The sequence below is a fragment of the Crocuta crocuta genome, unplaced genomic scaffold (assembly GCF_008692635.1).
Source record: "Crocuta crocuta isolate KB4526 unplaced genomic scaffold, BGI_CrCroc_1.0 scaffold2113, whole genome shotgun sequence".
NCBI classification, from domain to species: Eukaryota; Metazoa; Chordata; class Mammalia; order Carnivora; family Hyaenidae; genus Crocuta; species Crocuta crocuta.
The window spans coordinates 111,895-118,073 of NW_027527683.1; positions in this window are offsets into that span (position 1 = coordinate 111,895).

Sequence of the window (6,179 nt, forward strand, 5' to 3'; positions counted from 1 at the left end):
AAGAAGATAGGGAAGGGAAAGGGAGGCCATCTTCCTGCCTCTCTTACTTGTTCACCATTTTCCAAAACTGAACTTCAGTCAGCTTATGTTACTAATCTCCTCTAAGAGGATGCCTTCTGACAGTCTTAGCTAAAAGGTTGCTTATTCTTGTGTCTGTTGTTCACTCCTAGATTGTTCATGCCTCCATTTTTCCATTGTGCCAGTGTCTACCACAGTGCTTGACATAAACTGTTGCAAAGTACTTCTTCTTTTTTTTTTAATAGTTTATTGTCAAATTAGTTTCCACATAACACTCAGTGCTCATCCCCACAAGTGTCCTCCTACATGCCCATCCCCCCTCCCCCCACATCCNCTTCTGCCCATTTCTGCACTGGGTTGTTTGTGTTTCGGGCGTGTAGTTTGATGAGTTCCTTATATATTCTGGATATTAACCCTTTATCTGATATGTCATTTGTTGCAAAGTACTTCTTTGATCTGAACTGATATTATGTAAATGGAGTATTTCATGGAATCCTTGAGGTCTGTGAAAACTTGCTACTATTACTGGTTTGATTTTTTTCCAGCTTTCCTGTGCTTTTCATGCTTTTGTTTCTGAGCACCAGTTAGGAGCATGAAAATCTAATGTGATGTTTCTTTTTTTTTTTTTAATTTATTTCTAGGAGAGAGAGAGAGAGACAGCGTGAACAGGGGAGTGTCAGAGAGAGAGGGAGTCACAGACTCTGAAACAGGCTCCAGGCTCTGAGCTGGCAGTCAGCATAGAGCCCAACGCGGGGCTCGAACCCACGAACCACGAGATCATGACCTAAGCGAAAGTCGGACGCTCGACCGACTAAGCCACCCGGGCGCCCCCTAATGTGATATTTCTAAAAGTATGGGTAGAAAGGCACCTGAGTAGCTCAGTTGGTTGAGTGTCAGATTCGTGGTTTGGGCTCTGGTCATGATCTCGAGGTTTGTGGGTTCAAGCCCCATGTCAGGCTCCATGATGACAGCATGGAGCCTTCTTGGGATTCTCTCTCTCTCTCAAAGTAAATTAAATAAACTTGAAAAAAAGTGTGGGTGGTAAGTAGAGGGCTTAGAATGACCAGCCTATCTGAAAAGGTTTTCTCTTTCCACCCTACCACTCACTCTCTTTCTCCTCAGTTTATGTTTTTCTCGTAGTACATTCCAATATCTGAAATTATATTAATAGTTTTATTACTTGTTTATTATTTGCCTCCCACTCAGCTATAAATTTACTGAGGACAAGGACCTTGTCTGCTTTGTTTACTCGTGTACCTAGTATGGTTCCTGGAGCATCATAAGGACTTGATAGATATTGAGTGAAAAAAATATATTTATTGTCCTAGGCAGTCACAAATATTGTCCAGATTCTACCTACTCCTCTTGCTGCCTGGAGTGCCATCCTTTATTCCAAACCATCGCCCTTACTCACCTGAATTTTGTCAGTAATTTCCTTTTTGGCTTCCTTGTGTCTAACCTTGCCCCTCTTCAGTTTAAATGATTCACTTAAATTGTAAGTCAGATCAGGTCACTTTTCCATTAAAAAATTTCACTAACTTCCCATCTTAACTTAATTGAATACCAGTCTCCTCCCATGGTTTGCCTTCCAAGTACCTCTCTGACCCCAGACTCCTATTGCTCTTTTCCTTATTCGCTTTGCTCTAGACACTGGCATCCTCATTGTTCCATAAATACTACCAGTGCATCCATTTCTCAGAGCCTTTGCTCTCTTTGATCTTCTTGCTCCATATTTATGAAACACAGATCCTTGCTTGGCCTACCGTCTTACTTCTTTCAGGTCTTTATTCACAACACTTCTTTTTAGTGAGTCCTTTTTTGACTACCATGTCTAAAAGTTCATTTCTAGCTTCTGAAAATTTATACCCTTCTATCTTACATTTTTTCTTCTTAGAATCATAATTTCCAGCACATGGTATATATATTTTGCCTATTAATTATGTTTATTGATTGTCTCCTTTAATTAGAATATACACTCAAGCTCAACGAAGTCAGGGAGTTTTGCTGTATGTCCCCAACTTAGAATAGTGCCTGGTACATGGAAGGTACTCAAGAATTATTTAATGAATGAGTGATAAGTGTGTGTGTGAAGCTCTTTTCCTGTGCCATATTGAAAGACGACCTCTCTTTTTCCATCTGCTTCTTCCCTTGATATTGATGTTTATATGCCAAGCACTTCTTAATGTATATGTGCTTTTTCATGAGAGTAATTCTCTCTTCTCTCTTCTCTTTCTAATACCTTCCTTGAAGTTTCTGCTACTCACTGACTATGTGTCTGGATAAATTTCTTCCCCTCACTGGCCTAAATTTTCATTTGCAATCCAGTTAAACTAAGTGATCTGTAAGAGCCCGTCTAGTTCTAACATGCTAGGATTCTCTCATTTCCCTCAGCTAAAATGAAGACAAAACAAAACAAACCTTAAAACTCCCCACAACATGAGGAATCTGCTACATTTTCCTCCACTGTTGGAGAAGCATGTGGATTGGAGGAGGGGTTTGATAAGGGATGGAATTTCTCTAACCATCTATGAAATGGAAGACTCACTTGTCCTTAAAAGTCTGTAGCAAACGAGACTCCATAATTCCTCCACTTCTCTATGCTGGCCTCCAAGAACTTATCCCTGTGTCTCATTCTCTACTTTGTTCAGCCTTCCAGGCAGGCAAAGTACATAGGAATGGCAAATCCATGGATGTAAAATCCATGCCACTTAGTGAGTGGCAAACACATGCAAGGGATGGGGAGGATGATGACTAACCTTCACAGGAGTGTCCGCAGAGCTTGAGAGACCTAATGTTAGTTCTGTCTTCATTTATCACGCGGCCCCGAGAAAGAGGTTTTCCCTTGGATTTCCTTTACCTTTGCAAGTGAGAATTGAGATAATCATCTCAATAGTGGGAAAATGGAGAAAGATGAGAGTCACATGGCTATAGGAAACAATGCCCTGAAGACTTTTATACTTTAAGTTAGTATAGTCATCCCCTAAATTTCTTTGAATGGTCTATATCTCACTCTTAATTATCTATACATGCACCATCCACAGTAGAATATCTAGACAGATGATGGGCAGGCTGCAGTTGGGATGAAAAGCTGGTTTTGTATAGAAATAGACAGCTGATTCATATACCATTTAAAGGTCTATGTTACTCCTAGAACTGCTTAAAACAGACCACTTTTGTTGTTAAATATTAAATATTGATAAATAAATCTCTATTCTTTTTTATCTGACCCCATCATTTCTAATGAGCTGCATGGTGTATTCTGTTTCTCAGTTATGGAGAGAATGTTTACTAAGAATTTATCCCTCAGTCTTCTATGAACCCAGTAGAATAAATTGATGAGCTATTTGCCTAATCTTTGGTGATCAGTCTATGGCCTTGGGAAGACTTGTTTTTAGATGGTATTAAGGTAACTGATAGATCTTGGGATCAACCCCATGACCTTGCCTCCATTAGTACTGTGTTTGGACCCATAGAACTTAAAATTGATGACAGTTTCCCTCTCACACTTAAAGGCTATTCAACATCTTACTTGAAGGGACAATTTTTCATTAGTCTGGTCCTTGCCCTCCAAAGACAATGTTGATCATCTCATCCTAGAATTATCATTAAAAGTTTCCTGGCAAATTGGGCCCAGCATATTTCCCATTTTAGTCTTGTCACCTGCAATTATTTATACGGCCTAATTTTCCTTTCAACTAATAGCTGTCCTTTGACTTCCTGGAGTTTGACCACATCTAATAAATGGTTAGAGGAAAAAATAAGCTAGGGGAAAGGGAAGAAATTGGAGCCTTTTCTTCTTTTTCTCCCCCTTCATAGTTTATTGTCAAGTTGGTTTCCTATTAACACCCAGTGCTCATCCGAACAAGTGCCCTCCTCCATGCCCATTACCCCACTTTCCCTCTCCCCCACCCCCATCAGTCCTCAGTTTGTTCTCAGCATTCAAGAGTCTTTCATGGTTTTCCTCCCTTCTTCTCCCCAACTATTTTTCCTCTTCTCCTCCCCCACGGTTCTCCGTTAGGTTTCTCCTAATCCACCTATACGTGCAAACATATGGTATCTGTCCTTCTCTGCCTGACTTATTTCACTCAGCATAACACCCTCAAGTTGGAGCCTTTTCTTCTTAACGACTCACTGTTGGAGGTCCTTCTCAAGTACCAGTTGATGGAGTAGAATGAGAATGCCCCAAAGAATAATTTTCCAAATTGTCAGATTTGGAACAGTGATAATCTTTATGCAAACTTCCATGGTGAGATTCCAAAAGGCCTTTCCAGCTTCTCAAACTCCCAAATACCTGGAAACCTCTGACAAAAGAATATTCTTTTGGATTAAGTCAAATCACAATTGCCAAACACTTTGATATGAAGCCTTTGGTGATGATATTTAATTAAATTATTTAATTTCTTAGGCAGACATTTCTTTCACTGATGTTTGACCCACATACATCCTTGTTCAGTCTGCCTCAGAAAAGTTGTAACATAAGGAGGATTGAGCTCATTTGAATGTTAAGTATCAAGACACTTAGGTTATTTCAATTTTCAATCTGCTGGATTAGACACCTTTTGCCTCTTGGAAATGCTTATCTATCTACTATTTTATCTTGATGAACTGGAGCACAATTAAACCAACTTGCGACTTACTTTAAAAAGAGGGAAATGATAAACCATGCTGCACCTAGGGCTTTAAACTAAATTGGATGACTTCCAGGAGATGTCCTGGGCTCTATACAGACCCTACCCAGTTTCCTATTCTTTCCCCACCACCTATTTTCAGTGCTGGAGAGTGAAAATATGCAACTTGAAGACCCCAAGAACCTGTGCATCCCTCTGTCAGCAAAAGATCTAATGACAATCACTTACCCACTAAAGCTGGAAAATAGACCCAGCCTGTTTCCAAAGCATCTTACTGGAGTTGAAGCCCAAAAGTCTTTTTGTTGCCCCTTACTTATCCAGAAAATAAAACTACTGGAACCTGCCTTTCATTGAGCAGTTCGGTTTATAGAAATTGTGCCATTACTCCTCTTCATCTAGGTTCAAAATCCATTGATCTCTATGTTTATCTGGAAGCTGTCATCAGAACTCTGTTTCTGGGAGTATACTTTGGTCTGAACTAAATTTATAAACCCTACATCCTCAGCCTACTCATGATGCCTGGGGTCCAATTCTCTTCCAGATTCAATTCCAAATGCAGGGAGCAAGTTGATGAGCTGCTCAGTAACTTAAATAAGTTGAAGTTCCAAAGTGCTACCAGATCATTTATCTCACGCTCAGAGTTCAAAGTTTCTGATCTTCACCAGAAAGAAATAATTAACTTCTGAGAGCTTCAGGGACCTCATCCCAAACAGGCAATTAAATTTTGCCAAACCATAGCTGCTTGAAAAAAAATGTGGCATTTTGTGTAGGGAAAACAAATAAAGCAAAGCAAAAGGAGACTTTTGAGACCATGAGACTTTTGTATACCACTGCTGGGTTTTCCACAGAACTAAGAAATAATTCTTTTTTATTTTGGCCCATAGTCTCTTTGCATTCTTTCTGTATTAAATTGGTGTCGTGACAGAGCCTGCAGCTGGTGGAGAAATGTCTACCAGGGGATGGCTGGGATGGCGAGTGCACAGCAGAGAGTGCATGTGTTATTGATTCCCGCGTTGAAATAGCCCTTATGTGTTTGCCTTTTCATTCCCACTTGCACCACCTCAGCCTGCTCAAAGAGCCTCCATGCGCTCTTTTTTTTTTTTTTGTGGCAACTGTATCAAGTCTGTATCCCTTAATATGACATGTAAGGTCATGTATGGCAGTTCCTCATCTACCATCTAATATTTATTTATTTATTTACCCACTGATACATGTATTCAATAGATATTTAATGAGCACCCACCACGTGTCAGGCATTACACTTGGCATTGAGGAGATGTGGCACAAAAAATCTCCAGATATGGTTCCCACTTTCATGGAACTTATAGTCTTGTTGGGGGAAATTGACATGGCCCAAACAAACAATAATGTGTATATGCACCTGTGGTAAGTGCTACACAAACTACTCATTAACCTACATTATTGATTCCCACATCTACTTCTGTCTCTCATGAGTCTTCACCAAGTTCTTTCCACATGAATCAGGTTAGTTCTTTCTCTGCTCTGTGAATACCCTCATGCTCGCATTCACTC